Genomic DNA, 17,573 nt, shown 5'->3' on the forward strand with positions numbered 1-17,573 from the left:
GCAGGCAGGCAGGCAGACAGGCAGCTGAGGAAACCCCCTCCGGGGTCTTTGGGGCCTTCCTGGTCTGTTGTCGCGCAGGCCGGGAGCTCCCGCGTAGGCCGGGAGCTCGCGCGCACGCCTAAACTTTTGACATTATATAGCTAAGCAAATAAAGGTGAATACTATAGAATTAAAAAAGATTATGTATTTTTTCACCTTCTCCTTTTAATTTCTTGCTTTGCCTATTTGGTTTGCTCTGTTGGGCCTCATGGTGCTGTTGCCTTCATTGTCTTTTTCTAGGATCTTGTTTAGAATTCCTTGTAGTGCTGCTTTGGTATTCATGTAGTTTCTCAGGTGTTCCTTGTCATGGAAGTGTCTTATATCCCTGTCCATTTTGAAAGAGAGTTTTGCTGGATACATCAGTCTAGGTTGGAGGTTGTTCTCCTTTAGTACTTGAAATATCTCATTCCAGGCTCTCCTTGCCCCAAGGGTTTGTGTTGAAAAGTCTGCTGTGATTCTGATGGGCTTTCCTTTGTATGTGATTTGTTTCTTTTCTCTTACTGCTTGTAGTATTTTGTTCTTCTGTTGGGTTTCTGGGATCTTGATTATTATATGTCTAGGTGTAGATTTCTTTTTATTGTAGCTAGTTGGGGTCCTATATGCCTCAGTTGTCTGAATGTCAAATTCGTCCCCTCTGTTTGGGAAGTTTTCTGTCATTAATTGTTTGAACAGCTTTTTAAAGTCATTTGTATTTTCTCCTGCTACTTCATGTATTCCTATCAGTCTTATGTTATTCTTCTTTGCATCATCTAGGAGTTGTTGGATCGATTTCGCATGCTCCCTGACTATTTTTAAGAGACCTCTCTTTTCATGGTCACTGACTGCAATCTTATCTTCTATATCTGAGAGTCTATCTTTGCATTCTTTTATTCTGTTGTGTAAACTTTCAATAGAGTGTTTAATCTCCTGGATATCTGTTTGAATCTGTTTTATGGATTCCATTTCTTTCCTATGTTGAGCATTTATTTTTTCCATTTCTTTCTAATGCTGGGCCTTCATGGCTTCTATCATGGTCCTGAGCTCATCTTTTTCTTTTGTCATTTTCTGCTCTAGAATCTCAAATCACTACTTCCATTTTGCTCAGTATCTCTATGGTTATCTGGGAAATTATTTCTGTCAACAAAAGGCCAATAACATGTCAATAATTAGTCAGTATATATCAGTTATAACCAGCATTGTCAATGGCCTCAACTCACCAATCAAGAGAAATAGACTGGCAAAATGGAATAAGAAGCAAAATCCAACAACATGTTATATACAAGAAACACACCTAGTGCAAAAAGAAGCCCATACACTTGAAGTGAAAGGATGGAATGCTCTGTTAAGCCAAGTAAAAATTCCCAACTCAGTTCTTCTTCTCTTTTAAATTTTCTCTGCCTCAATTTGGCAAGTATGCAAATGTACAGATGGTTGACAGCAGGTCCTCCCCCGTATCTGCTATATAGGTTATCCCAAATGTTCTGGGGCAGCATCAAAACCAAGTCCTCAATATAACTAGATTTTCATGGAGGAACACCTCCATGAATGCAGAGAAAGTCCTTGTTTGAAATGAGACCAGATTCAGCAAAGGTCTTAAATTTATTCAGCCACTGTCGAGAAATATAAAACTGAAGGAGGATTGGTTCCACTGTGTTCAACAAATTTGATATCTTTCATCTCTCTTTCTGTGTCTCTTCACTGCTCTTCCTATAGGAAAGAACATGAGCTTCTGCATTCTTTACAGTAGATTCTGAAACTTCAGTGGAACTCTGAACATCAAATTCATACCACAGATTATTTAAATTGTTTTGGCAATAGGCTACATAGCGTCCACTACTTGCATTTTCATGATGACATATGACTGACCGAAGGTCATATGTCACAACCTGATCTGGACTATCCTTAGCAAGAAATGGCTGAAGATTCAGGACTTCCAGTGGAAATAAAACAATGGTGCTGATTTTGGTGGAAAACATCAGTTTATGTCTGAATCTTTTAAAGTGGATATGTAAAATCTCAGGAAACTCGTAGTTTACAAAACTTCACTTCTTTCTTCAACTTTTTACATTTTTCACAACTGTACATATTGTCACCTTTTAGTTCATCTCTGGCAAAGAAGACAGCAAGACAATCTTGCAAGATTAGTACTGGACCCCAAAAACAGCTCTTTACATATTCCACAAAAAACGCTATCCAGGCTTGTGGAGCATATGCTTCTCCATATGATCCTGCTTTGACTGTAGAAGTTGGATGACTCTACAATTGTGATTTAGCAAGGTCTTCCTTGCCAGGAATTTACAAGGACAGATCTTGAAAGGTCTCAAGACCTGCAGAACCCTGTCACAGTCAGACACTGTACTGAACTAATTATTGTCCCATCAAAGATGTCTGAAAGTATAATTCTGTAATTTTTGTGCTGTTTCTTTCTCCTTGGAGATGAAAAATGAGCTTTCTTGTGTGGGGTGCCAATCCTGGTCACCAATTGACTGACTTAGGAGGGCTTGTTGATGAACATGGATTAATATCATCATTTGATGGAAGGATCTGTGATGTAGACAGTTCATTCAAATGGACAGCAGTGATACACACTGAGGCTCTGCTGTATATCTGCACCTTCACAGTTTCCTGGTTGCTCAAATCCACTGTTTCAGATACAGAGTTTCTGTCTTTATCTAATCTCTTTCAGAATTTACTTTATTCATTTTACTACACATCTTCTCTTATTTGCCTGTCTTTTGATATTTCAGGATTGTTTTCCTCATCCTGAATTAGCATTATCCTTTCATCATTATCTTCAGAATGGCCTTTGGGGCCATTTTCATTCTCTGCTTTATCACTTGCTGCAAGATTCACAGGACTGGAAATCCACATCTGATTGGCTTTTGTCATCTGCCATGCTCTCAGAGATTATGGTTTGAGGATCCTCCTCTACTTCCATGACCATGAACTGAAAGATCAGTTCTTCATGGAGCAGATCCATTAAACACTGAAGGAATTCTTGAACATCTTGCTGAGAATATCTCCGAAATGTTAGATTTACAGTTTTAATTCCTTGAAACAGATTTGTAGGCACAACAGACCCTGTCCTGCTTTTACGCCACAATTATGTCATGAGTTTGAGGTAGCTTTTGCAAATTGCTGGTTCCTTATCTGTTCTACCTAATCCTCCACAATCAAGAAAAAACTATGTCAGTGGTGGGCAATTAGAAACAGCCTGTAAAGCTGCATTCATGTGACAAGTATTTCCAGTATTTTTAAATCTATAAGTGCTCTTGCTTTAAGTTCATCTTCTTCCACTTCTATATCCAGATCATCAAGTACAGCAACCAAAGGAGTTTTCAATGTTGTATTACTAGGTGTTTTAAAATCCTGGACAGTATTTCCTGTATTTGCTGAGGTTGTCTTACATGAAGCAAGGAAGGCTGAGTTCCTAATTTTCTGTCCCAAAATACTTTTTTTCTTGCAAGCATCACACTATACTCAAAGAGTAGTGAGGTTCACAGTTAAATAATGCTTTGACTCCTGTAATCTCAGTACTCAGTACTGATGCAGGAGGATCACCATGAGTTGTAAGCCAGCCTGTGCTCCTACATAGTAGTTCAAAGCCTGCCTGAACTACACAGAGAAAAGTCACTGCCAATATATAAACATCTATTCTCCAGGCATGATCAAAGATTTGGTCCTCTGATTTTACAATCCTGACAAGTACCATGTGATTTTTGTATCAAATCCTTTGTTATTTCACCAACTGAATCCAAATGTGGGCATTGATTTCAAAAAGTTGACATTTTGTTAGGATGTTTTTCCTGTTTCTCAAGTTTTCCAAAATGAGGTAGTACCTCCTCAGCCTCTCTCGTGGTCCCTGCCAATGTGGTCCACTGTGGCCTGCAGCCCACTGCCACAAACTGTGCTCTGCTCTCCTGGTCTGCTTTCCTAGCCTGGGAGAGCATGTGTGTCACATCAGGAGTGCTGGAAAATTGGTCCGTGGCCAAGAATGAAATAATGTTTAAAAGAATAGCAATACACATACACACACACACACACACACACACACACACACACACACACAGATTTATCTGATAAAAACAAGATTGAAACATATTGCATTAAACAATAAAACAATTTAAAACAGATTAGTAGGAGACATTTCAGAATGTTTTGATACATGAGTATGCATTGAAAATTTTCAAGTGGGTAATAGAGTATTCTGAGATTCCAAAACTTATTTGATTGTATGAAATATTTTTATTGTGTACCTACTAACATCTCTCAGAACTATTAATCTATAGGATGCATTAAGAAATGCTTTCTTAAACATTGTGTGGTGGTGCACATCTATAATGCCAGCCTCCAGTAGGCTAAGGTGGTTGGATTGCCAGGGTTGAGGCCATCCTGGGCTATGCATTGAGTTCAAGGACAGTCTTAACTACACAGAGAGACCCTGTATCAGAAAATCACAAAAAGGATTCCTTTTCCCCACCACTCCACCAGAATTTGTTATTGATTTCTTGATATCAGCCATTCTTTCTGGAGTGAGGTGAAATCACAGCATTGTTTTTATTTGCATCTCTCGCATAACCAGTGATGTTGAACATTTTTTCATGTGTTTATTTGCTGTTTCTACTTTTTGTCTCATAATTGTTCATTTTAGATTCTCATTTTTGAATTGAGTCTTTACATTTGGGGGGATCTGATTTTTAAAATTTTTTTTAAATATTCTAGATGGTAGACATTTGTCTGAGTAACAGCTGGTGAAAAAATTTTCCCACATTGTGAGTTGTCTCTTCACTTTAGATAATGTGAAATAGGTAGAAAAGGTCCAAAGGGGAAGTGGAAGGGGAAGGGATAGGGATAGGGTGATGGAATGAATATAAGAAAGTGAAAAAATGGAAACAAAGTCTTTGTAATACGGAGGGTTGGAGGAGTTGAAGGGAGGGCAGGGGAATGAGGAAAACAATAAGAACCAAGATACATCATGTAAAGATACAAATTCCCAATGATGATTGTCATCATATTGTATACCTAAAATGTACCAATAAACTTGATGAATTTAAAAAAATAAAAAGAAAACCAGAAAAAATTTTGGGCTGTCTGGGGATCTCTCTTAGTGTGAAACCCTGGGTTCAGTCCCCAGTATTGCAAACAAAACAAACAAAAAAGCAATGCTTTCCTATCATTTATGCACCTGTTCATGCAGTGTATACCTAATTTGGGGGTCTTCAATTTTGCTACTTTTCTGCCTTGCTCTAAAAAAGGATACATGGAATGAGTATGGATAGAGATTTGTACCTACCCATTAAAGTTAATTGGGCTGTGGGATAAATCATTTGTATAAAAGCAAGTAACATCTTGTAAGAACTATCCTCTATTTCTTATAAGCAACATATTGATAAGAACTCTCTTAGTGTGAGATACTAGGAAAATTAATAAAGATGAAAACCCTGGTGATTTGCTTTTCATTGCAATATGATGCCAAGTTTTTGTTCTTAGGCCAATTTCTGTAGTTATCTGCCATCTTAACTTTTCAGATTAATTTATTTAATCAGAGTTTATTGAACATCTGTGACATGTATTTTTTACATAGGTGTTAAAAAAACATGGAAAAAATACATTAGTCCCTCTTGTTGAGGAGAGAATAGTCCTGGTGATTTGCTTTTCATTGCAATATGATGCCAAGTTTTTGTTCTTAGGCCAATTTCTGTAGTTATCTGCCATCTTAACTTTTCAGATTAATTTATTTAATCAGAGTTTATTGAACATCTGTGACATGTATTTTTTACATAGGTGTTAAAAAAACATGGAAAAAATACATTAGTCCCTCTTGTTGAGGAGAGAATAGTCTCAGAACTCACTATGTATCCCAGGCTGGTCTCAAACTCACAACAATCCTATCCTCCTGCCTCAGCCTCCCGAGTGCTGGGATTATAGGTGTGCACCACCATGCCCAGCTCATACATGATATAAAACATTGCTTGTGCAGCCTTTCTTCTCAACACTAAACAATTTAACCAGGCATGCTAACCTCCTTCTTCTACCCATTCCATAAATTCCATACCAATTTTGTTCTTAGCTGTTTTGCTTATAGTATTCCTTTCTACAATATCTGTTTCTCAGTCCTGGGTATTGGGGATTGAATCCAAGAAGGGCTGAGCTATATCCCCAGGCTTTGTATTTTATTTTGAGACAGTGTTTTTCTAAATTTCTCAGGCTGTTCTTGAACTTGAGATCCTCCTGAGTGCTGACATTTTAGGAATACACCACTTTGTTCACCTATACTGTTTCTCTTGCTTTGGAACGGCCCGTTACTCCTTTTTACCTATTAGTATCTGGCCTTCCTTCAAGGGCTAGCTGAGAGGGCTATCCTTTAAAGCCTTCCCTTATTGCCTTTGTTCCATCTCCCATTGTCCTTTGCCTCATTATTTTTCACTCCTTCTGCTTTTGTCTGGGGAAATGGTTTCATTATACAGTCTAGGCTAGCCTGGAACTTTCTGGGTAGTCCAGACTGACAAGACACACCAGTGCTAGAATTACAGCCATCTGACACTATGTTTGGCTCTATTCTTTGTTTCGTGTGAAATTTATTATGTGCATTTATCTTGCCTCCTCAAATAGGCTTCACTTTCCTTTAAAGTAGAGAATATTTTATATATTAATTTCTTTTCTTTCTTTTAACTAATTTTATTAGTTCGTTTTTGTGGTACACGTATATAATTCATCTTAATTTTTATGTATCCCTCTCTTCCCTTCTCTCTCTTTTTCTTTTGTTTTTTTTGTACATGTGTGCTACACAGAATTGAACCCAGAATATTTCAATAGGGTTACATTCCCAGCCCCATACTCTTTAATTTTTTTAAACTTGTATTAATATATGTTCTCAGTACATAAGGATTGCATTAACTGTAGAGAATTGATACACATACACAAAGCATTTCAATTCATTTTCCCCCTTTCCCTCCACTCATTTTTATTTTTCAAGCATCAGATTCACCTATATTATAAGGCATTATAGTTAATTATAATATATACAGATTGAATACCAGACTAATAGGCCAAAGAATATGTAAAACATGTAAGACAACTGTACTAAGTCAAGGTACACTTTTAGATACATTGCTCATGTTGGATTACATTTCTCTTTCTTTCCCTCTCTTTCCCTCTCTCTTTTTCTCTCTTTCTATTATCTCTTTTATTTCATACTTTATTTATATTGAGTTTTTCATGAAACATAAATGATGAAGTATTTGATGTTATTTACTTGAGTCATTTTACTTAATATTATAGCCTAAACACACCCCCCCTTTTTTACAGATGACTTAAGCTTATCCTTCTTTATTGCAGAGTAGTACTCTGTTGAGTATAATTAGTGTCTTTTCATTATCCATTCATTTGTTGATGGGCATATAGGCTATTTCCAAGATTTGGCTATTATGTATTGAGCTGCTATAACCAAGGGTATGCATACATAACTGTGGTATGGTGTCTTTAACTCTTTTGGGAAGATACCTAGAAGGGAAATAGCTTGGCCAAATAGAATTTCTGTTTTTAGTTTTTTGTGCAATCTTCATATCTATTTCCATAGTGGTTGTAACAGAATATAGTTCCACCAACAATGGAGTAGTGTTCCTTTATCCCAGTAGCATTGATGGCATTTGTTATTGGTTGATTTCTTGTTGATAGCTGTTCTTTCTGGAGTGAGATGGAATTTCAGTGTTGTTTTAATTTGCATTTTTAAATGACCACTGAGGTTGAACATTTTTTTATGTATTTATTGGCCATTTGTAGTTCTAAGTCTGAGAAATGTCTATTCATTTTTTAATTTGGTCTCTGAATTTGTGAGGTCTAATTTTTTTAACTCTTTTTTTTCTCATTGAGTTTATTGGTACTTTTTAAATGTACAATACAGTTACATTTATCATTTGGATCTTGTAGCTTTACATGATATACCTTGGTTCTCATTTTTTTCCCTTGTCCCTGCCCTTCCTTCACCCCCCCACTATTCCCTATTTACAAAGACTTTGTTTCCATTCTTTCATTTTTCCATATTTTTTCTTTTCCCTTATTTCCTTTCCCCAACGCTTCCCACGTTCCCTACACCTTTAGCACATTTCTTCCTATTTCGCATTGTCAATTATAAAATTTGTATCTTATTTACACTTCTAGTTTTTCACACTAGAGAATCTATTTACACATGTGTGTCTTAACTCTTTATATATTCTATATATTAGTCCTTTGAGGAGTAGCTGGAAAATATCTTTTCACATTTTGTAGGTTGTCTCTTCACTCTGTTGATGGTTTCCTTTATTGTGCAGAAGCATTTTAATTTCATGTGATATCATTTGTTGATTCTTGTTATTATTTCTTTTGCAAGCAGGATTTTGTTTAGAAAGTCTTTACCTACACCTGTGATTTCAATAATTTTACCTATGTTGTTCCATCAGATTGCTTCTATGCTAATGCTTAGATCTTTGATCCATTCTGATTTTAGTGTACTACATGGTGAGAGATATGGGTCTAGGTTCAACCTTTGGCATGTAGATAGCCAGTTTTTCCATCATCATTTGTTAAAGAAGCTATCTTTCCCCTAGCTAAGGGATTTATTTTCATTGAGTTTATTGGTCCTTTTTAGATATACAGTACAGTTAGATTCATCATTGTGATCTTGCACCTTTCCATGACAGTTCTTGGTTCTCATTTTTCCCCATACCCCTTTCCTCCCCTCATCCCGTCCACCCATAGCTAAGGTATTTGAGCTTCTTTTCAAAGATAATATAACTGACTGTGCCTGGAGTTATTTCAGTTTTTCTCTCTTCTGATCAGCAAAGGACCCTAACATAAAAGAGAACTATAGGCCAATCTTTCTAAAGAACATAGATGCAAATATCCTCAATAAGATACTGATAAATAGAATGTAGTAAATAATGACAAAGATCATATATCAAGACCCAGTAAGATTAATTCCAAGGATGCCGGGATGGTTCAATATGGTAAATCAATAAATGTAATTAATATACTACATAAACAGGCACAAAGACAAAAATCACATGGTCATCTCAATAGATGCAGAAAAAAACATTTGACAAAACTCAACATCTATTCGTCATAAAAAAATCTGAAGAAAATAGGAATAGAAAGTTTTTAGCTCATCCTGATAAACCTATCTATGCAAACTGACCTCCACACTATACAAAATGGAGAGAAGCTGAAAGCTTTCCCTCTAAAATCAGAAACAAGGCAAGGATATCTGCTATCACCACTCCTGTTCAATATCACCCTTGAAATATTAACTAGAGCAAAAAGAGGAATAAATAAAAGGGATATGGATATGAAAGGAAAAAGTCAAATTATCATAATTTGCACATGATATGATCCTTTACATAGAAGACCCCCAATATTCCACCACAAGATTTCTAAAACTAATAACCACATTTGGTAGTGTAGCAAAATACAAAGTCCACACTCAAACATCAATAGCATTCCTGTACACCAGCAACAAACTCACTGAGGGGGAAATTAAGGGAACAATACCTTTCACAAAAGCATCAAGAAAAAATGAAATACCTTGAAATTAACCTAACCAGGGAAATGAAAGACTTCCACAATGAAAATGAAAGTACTCTGAAAAAGGAGATTAAAGCAGTTAGAAAAAGTTGGAAAGATTTCTTTTCCAGGATAGGTGGAACCAATATAACCAAAATGTCCATACTTCCAAAATTATTATGCAGATTTAATGTAATTCCAATAAAAATACCAATAGCAATTTCTTATAGATCTGGAGAAAGGAAAACCCTAAATTCATACAGAACCAGAAGAGACCTAGAATAGCAAAAGCAATCCTGGGCAACAAGAGCAAGGCGGGTGGCATCACAGTCCTGGACTTCAAGTTATACTACAAAGCTGTAATGATAAAACAGCATTGTATTGGCAAACAAAACAAAACACCAAACAATAAAAAAGGACTCAGAGCTCAATGGAATAGCCTCTTTTGCTTTTGATTTTGAGACAGGGTTTCACTAGGTCAGTAAGTTGCCAAGGCTAGGCTGGAATATTCCTTGACATTCTTGCTTTAACACCCTAGAGTGCTAGAATTAAAAGTGTGTGCCATGCTGCCCAGATTATAAGGGCATTTCTTACAGTTCCAAGTACAATCTGGAGCTCAGAAGAGTTTAAATGTTTCAAGATAGGTGTACAAAATATTTGTGTATTTTTACAAGCATCTTGTAAGTGGTGTTTAATATGGGCTGGGAAGGGTAACATTTCAAGGAATTTAGATGTTTTGAAACTGTTACCTTAATATCTTAGTGCTATAGATTGGTGATCAGTTATATTTCTGGTTAAAACAACAAATCTGAAATGATGTTTTAGTGTAATTCAAATGTCTCCAGTTTGAGTTCAGAGGGTTGGCAGTGTAGCTCAATGGCAGAGTATTTACCTAGCATATCTGAGGCCCCAAGTTCCATCCCCAGTAACTAAGACTAACCAACCAACCCAAACCAAAATGAAAGAACAAAAAAGAAAACGAGAAATAAAGAAAGTTCCACCTTAGAAAGGATTATGAAATATGATGGAAAAGTACAGACTTGAGCTATTTGTAAGAAAATAGATGCACCTTGAGACCATAATGATAAATGAATTAACTCAGACACAGAAGCTTAAATATTGCATGGTTTCTCATACATTAGAAAGCCAAAATATAAACAAGGAGCAAAATAAAAGATAGAGAATAGGACATAGGGTAATCAATCTTTTACAAAAAGAACAGGGACCAAGAGATGGAAGGAAGATAAAGGAAGAGGTGAAGGGGATGAAAAAAGAATTAAGATGTGTTATGTAAATGTACCAGCACTCCACAAGGAATGTGATCATTATTTTTTTGCAAACATATGCCAATGAAAGTTTTTTAACAGAAAACCATGATGAGTGCTTAAATCTAAAAGAGTTTACTCCACCAAAAGATACATTACCATTAAATCCCCTCAAAATATTTCCCCTCACTACAAGCACACTGATTGTACATGGTTGCTACTCTTTGAAGCAGTTCTGGAACTCCTCTTTCTTTTCTTTAGTTTCACTCTTGTGACTGCCTCAAAGTTCTGAATTGATCCAAAATGGGTGATCATGACTTTGGACACATAACATTTTTTTTGAGGCTGCTTTTCCATTGGGTAGCATTCAGTAATGGTATTCATCGTATTTTTAAAAAATCACATCTTGTAAAGACACTTATTTTACTGTAATGAGAATTATATTGAAACATTAATCATATATTTTGAACCTGACACATACCATTTTTGTCCATATTAAAAAAATATCCCCCAAGCTTATCTTAAGAAATTAGTGCATAGAACTAGGTTTTAGTCCATTGGTTGTGCTGCCTGCCTGGCAAGTGCAAAGGCCTGAGTTTGATCCCTGGAGCCAAAAGAAAAAAAAAATAATGGAAGAAAGAAATTACTGAGTTAGTGTCTATGCTCAGTGTGTTATAGTACTTTCCAAAATATTGTATCATTGTAGCCCAAAGAACTACTTTTTCTCAGAAATATCACAGCAACTAAAATTATGATTTTGGAGTGATTAAGTTTAAAAGTACTTGACTGTGTCTACTTTTTGTTTATTATGCTGGTTCTCCACTTCAAATCAACTCACCTTGTGGTGTATAAAAGTGCATGCATATAGCAAATTAAATAAAATTAAAAAATAATATCGTAGATCCAAAGAGCTTCATATTAGTCAATTTTAAGTTTGTCATAACATGAAATTATAAACTTTTAGTAAAATAAAATTTGAAATTTTAATATAAAAGCTGAATTGGCTTGTTTGGAAGAAGGATATAGGACACATTATTTTCACTATCAGCTGCTGTTGTAAGCAACACAGTTTACTTCAATTAGTGTGAATCATTTAAATAGATCATTAAACAATATTATAGGCTAACAACTGATTAGTCAGAAAAATTTCTCACAGCTGAAAGTCATCATATTAAATTCTATCAAAATAAAACCTTGATTGACCTGATTCTAACTAATCTGAACTCTCAAATAATAGGATTATTTTCTATACTTGAATTTTAAAAGAATTAGGCAATAAGGGTGTGGTTTTACACCCTGTATGTTATTTAGTTGGTAGTTGCATGCAGTAGCAATGATTGGGCTATTTTCCTGTGTACTGAGGAAGTGTGGGAAGGACTACAGCTCCCCAGCTACCACTCATAAAGAATGGTAAAATGCAACGATCCTTGAACAGAGAGTTATATAATAGAGAAAGTTATATCTCATTAATAGTTTATTACATATTTCTCAACATGAATATTCACTGAGAGGTCTGTAAAATATCAGAGTCCCCCCAACACACTTTTTTGCCATACTGGAAATTGATCCCAGGTCCTTTACATTGAGCTGTATCTCCAAATGTTTTTTCTTTTTCTTTTTTCTTTTCATGCAGGATCTTGGTAATTTGCTATGTTGCCTAGGCTAGCTTTGAAATTTCAGTGGTCCTGCCTCAGCCTCCCAGAATTCTGGGATTACAGACATGTATCCCCATGTCTGGCTTAAGGGTCAATTTTCATAGAGAATAGGTAGATTGAAGACTAAGGACAAGACAGTGTCCAAGGAAGGTGGACCTCATGGGTACAATATAAGAAATCCTGATGACATGGTGGGGGAGTAAAGGAATCAATATCCTTGGGAATATGACAACAAAGAGAAAGCTGGAAGATGCCAAGGCACTTTCTATTTATTTCATAGTTTTTCAAACATCAACCTCACATTAACTCCCAGCATTTAAAAAGGGTTCTATTCAGCTGCTTTTCTGTTATTTCCTAAATATTTCATGGTGATGGAATGGTGATGGACATCTTGGAAGGTTTCTTTTTTTCCTGTATTGGGAACTGAACCCACGAATTGTTGAGCTACATCTGGAGACATTTTTTTTTTAATTTGTAATAACATCTTGCTAAGTTGACCAGGCTCGTCTTGAACTTGTCATCCTTCTGTACCAGCATTCACAGTAGCTGAGATTATTATAGGTCTATGATAGTGCTCAAGGCTGGAAGGAAACTTTGAATTGATATTTTCCTCTTTGTGGTGAGTTATTGTGCAGGGTACCTATAAGAAATTGCCCCTGTGGTGTGGATGATCTCATGGAGATAATATAGCTATAAGACTAAATTGCACATGTGCTTTGGTAGAATCTACAGACTTACTGTAGGGTGGAGTGAGCATATAATAGGCAAGACACTGTCACACTAGAAAAGTTAACCAGAATTTGAACACATTAATACTTTAGAATCATCACAAAATTTTTCATATAATATGAGGATTATTATTCTGTTTTAAAAAATGAGATCTGAACTCCAAATAGGAAAGATAAAAGATGCATTTAAAGAATAAACTGCACTTATAATTTACAAAAAGCATTTAGAAGGAAGATGAATCATGAAGGATAAGCTTTAAATAGCACTGTGAATAAATTAATTAATTCAACAATTAATGTTCCTCTATTATGTGCCAACAACTATGTTAAATTATTGATTTGGCTTTGAACTTTTTATTCTTATTTTGTTGTTAGATGTACCCTGGAGTAAAGGGTCTTCATTTCTAAATTACCTTATAGTTCATTCTGAGTGCAATGGGTTTTAAGTACAGAAATGCCATGATATTATTTACATAGCAAAAGAAATTTGCCTTATTTGAGGTGGTGAATGTATTGGAGTTGACAATAAAGAACTATTTTTTTTTTAAAGAAACACAAATTGGCCAATAAACACATAAAAAGTCATTAGCACCTTTGGCTATTAGAGAAATGCAAATCAATATTAGCCCTGAAATTTCATCTTATCTCAGAAGATGGCTATCATTGAAGACTCAAAAATGACAAATGCTGGCAACATTGTTGGGAAAAATGGAATGCTTGTACATTATTGATCAGAAAGTAAACAAGCTCAACCACTGTGGAAATAAATATGGAGATTCTCCAGAAAACTAATAATAGAAATTTCATTTGACCCAGCTCTACCTCTTCTGGGTATCATGCTGAAAGAGTAAAGACATCAAACTACAGTGATACATACACATCTATGTTCATAGCAGCATAACTCAAAATAGCCAAATCTTGGAAGTGGCCTATATATACATCAGCAGATGAATGAATTAAAAATGTGGTATTTATATACAACAGAGTACTAGTCTGCCATAAAAGGGGTAAATTTGAGTCATTTGAAGGAAAATGGATGAATCCTGAGATCACAATACTAAAGAAAATGAATCAGAAGCAGAAGGTTAAATATCTCATAGTTTCTCTTGTGTGAGAAACCCAAAGTATAATTTCAAAGCAAAATAAAAACAAAAGGTCGATGATACAAAACAGAGAGCTAGACCTTTTGAAGATGGAAAAGGGATCTAAGGATGGAGGGAGAGGGAAGTGAGAGAAGAGAAGGGGAAGTAAAAAAATCAAAATGAGATATGTGCATGTACCAACTTCCCAGAGTGAATGTATTTATTATGCATCACAAAGATGTAGTCATAGGAAAAGGAAAGGAAGGAAGAAGGAAAGAAAGCAAAGCAAGAAAGCAAGAAAGCAAGAAAGCAAGCAAGCCAGCAAGCAAGCAAGCAATAAAGAAATTTTCACAAAAAAGAACCTGGTGTAGGAATTCAAGTGAAAAATTCCTGGGGGCTTGAAAAATAGGAGTGGCAGTGGGAATGGACAGAAGTGGAAGATGGTAGAATGGATAGAACACAATGAATGACAGACTGGAGATGGGGTGAACAGAGTGACAGAGAGGACAATCGGGATGATACTGAAGTATCTGCTTTGAAGTACTGCATCGATCATACGATATGGGCCTCATCTTGTTTTTGGTAGTATCCACTCTGGGCTAGACATTTCGCCATACCCTGCTGCCATGTAGAAAGAATTCTCGACTTCAGTGGGAAACTATTATCCATATCAGCCCTTAGGGTTATCTAATTCTGCCGATGGTGGCTGTTTGGCAACTCTAAAAATTGAAGATAACTTTTATCTTGATGTCAAATAATCCTTGTCTTAGAAAATAATGTTTGCCTAGAGACTGGCAAATTTAATTCTGGCAGTTGGAAGGGCAACTCTCTACCCCTCATGGAAAAACCAGGTTTACCTCCAATTTGCACATTCATTTCAATATTCCCCATCTATAAATGTAACTGTTCATTGCCTTCTCCTTTTTTTTTCTTTTTATTGAGTTTATTGGTGCAATCTAGGTCTACAGTACAGTTACATTCATTACTGGGATCCTGTACCTTCATGGCTTCTCCTTTTAACCAGTTGTAACAGCACTGGTTTCCTCCTTAATGAGCTAGAGTTTTGTAGGTGTATAAGTTATTTTTAAAAAAACTTTTTATATAGTATATATTTTATTTTATACTAATATATTCTCATATTACAAAGGCTATTTAGTGGAAAATCTTCCTTTTGATATTTGAATCATGTGAACATAAACAGAACTATGCATTTAAAAATCTGTGTGGATAACAATACCAAAAAGACAAGTTAAAACAACAACAACAAAATTATCCTTTTTTATAGGTAGACATTGAAGTGGACCTAATTTGTTTTTCTTTTTTAAAGCCTTCAAAGATAAAAAGCAGCTTAAAATCTTAGATGAATAAAAAAAATTATTTACTAGACTACTGGTCTCCAGCACCATTTTCTGTTTTCTCTCATTTCAATGCAGGTTCTTCTTTGTCTATTTCTTCTCTTTCTCTCTTCACTAGTCCAGGGGCACCATTTTCATCACATTCTTAATCACTATCAATTGTTTTTCTTGACCTGAAACTCTAATTTTTCTTTGGCATATCCAAGCTGGGCAGCTCTATTTCCTTTTCCTTTTCCTCTAAACCTGCATCCCTTTATTTCCATTTGTTTAGGGATTCTTGCTGGTCTTCTTCGATTTTTTTCAAAGCTTCTTTTTCAGCCTCTTTTTCCAGTACTTCCCACTTCACTTCTTTGTTCCTTAATTGTAGGCTACCACTGTTTGCATCTTTGGCTTTATTGAGTGCCTCCTTGGAGTTTTCTTTTTTTTTTTTTTTAATAGAATTACTCCCTCTCTTGCTCCTCTGAAAAAGCTATCCATTTTATTCACCATGATTTGAGAAAAGGATGTGAAAATATTCTGTACAGGTCTGGTCATCTAGTCACCTGGGAACTTCAGCAAGCATCCAATCTTTTCTGCTAGAGATTCATTTCAACAGATTCTGCTAACTTCTGCTTTTCTTATTGTTCTTGTTTAGCTCTTAATTTGGCTTCAACTTTATTTTGCTTTCTTTCTTCATTCTTCTCAAAATAATCTTTCTTAGAAAATATTAGCAAGTCTGTGTCTTTATATTTCTGGCCTGGAGATTCTGCAAACTTCTTAGCAGATTCAGTGCTATCAAACACAGCAAATATTGATCCCCTACATGCTTTATGTAGTGTTTTTCTCATCTGTATGTTCAGTACTTGACCTTTATCTTCTAGCCATTCTTTTTTAAAAAAAAATTTTTTGTACCAGAGATCGAACTCTGGTCCTATGCTTGTGAGGCAGGTGGTGGCATCACTGAGCTAAAACCCCAGCTCATTCTAGTCATTCTTTGATGTCTCAGAGGGTTGCATCCATTGGGAAGCCTTTAATATAAACAGATCTGTTTTTTATATAACTTTTATACTCATCAGTCACTTCAGGGAGATCTGATTGTTTAGAGATCTGATTTTAGTTTTATCTTCACTGATTTCTGAGTTTTGCTTTAGACTTTCTCAATGCTTCCACTATTACATTAACGTCTGTTGGGTGATTGAACCTGTTGAATTTTATCATTAATTCCGAGGGTACCTAGCCTTCATCCAATTTGATCTGTTCCTTTAAAAATTTGTGCCATCACAAATTGAAGTCTCCAAAATAATACTCAATTTGATTACAGATTTTGGCCTCTAAAGCAGCTAGTTTTCCATTAGCACCATTTTCAGCCATTGTGGCTAATCTTGAAGGCCATGATCCTGTACCCGCACCACAGGTTCACCAACAATGATGGAGATCTCCCGACTTCTCAGCACCACCGCCATAACTTCTATGAGTCATGATTTTGACATTTTTTGAAAATTATCTTTTAACAGTGGTAAACTTATGTTTCAAGCATTTCCCTTATGGAATTTACACAGCAGCGGGGAAAACAGGTACTATTGCAAGTAAATAAGTATAGATGTACAGCAATGTATGTATTCATAAGTGATATAGAAGAAAAAAAGGCAAGAAAATGGGATAGGATGTAGAGTGAGTGGAATGAGGCAGAAATGCCATTATATATAAGATCACAAAAAGGCCCTGATGAAAATGTTCTCCTCAACTAACATGAAAACAATACCCTTTCTGGATGCAGTGGTGCATGCCTTTATTCACAGCTATTGCAGTGGCTCATTCAGGTGTGATACAAACTCCAGGCCAGTATGGTCAATTTAGTGAGATGCTGTCTCAAAACTTAAAAATTTAAAAAGCACTGGGGATGTATTCAGGAATACACTGCTTGCCTAGCATGAATGAGGTCCTGGGTTCAATA

General features: G+C 35.7%; 2 pseudogenes; both read right to left on the minus strand.

Moving 5' to 3' along the window:
* LOC104847631 overlaps positions 1–3,779 on the minus strand; it is a 56,146-nt pseudogene extending 52,367 nt beyond the window's left edge.
* An 11,892-nt stretch (positions 3,780–15,671) lies between these two features.
* On the minus strand, positions 15,672–16,990 carry LOC104847608 (annotated as a pseudogene).
* Between the last annotated feature and the right edge of the window lie 583 nt (positions 16,991–17,573).

Source organism: Fukomys damarensis, unplaced genomic scaffold (assembly GCF_012274545.1).
Source record: "Fukomys damarensis isolate Sample0158 unplaced genomic scaffold, DMR_v1.0_HiC HiC_scaffold_39, whole genome shotgun sequence".
NCBI classification, from domain to species: Eukaryota; Metazoa; Chordata; class Mammalia; order Rodentia; family Bathyergidae; genus Fukomys; species Fukomys damarensis.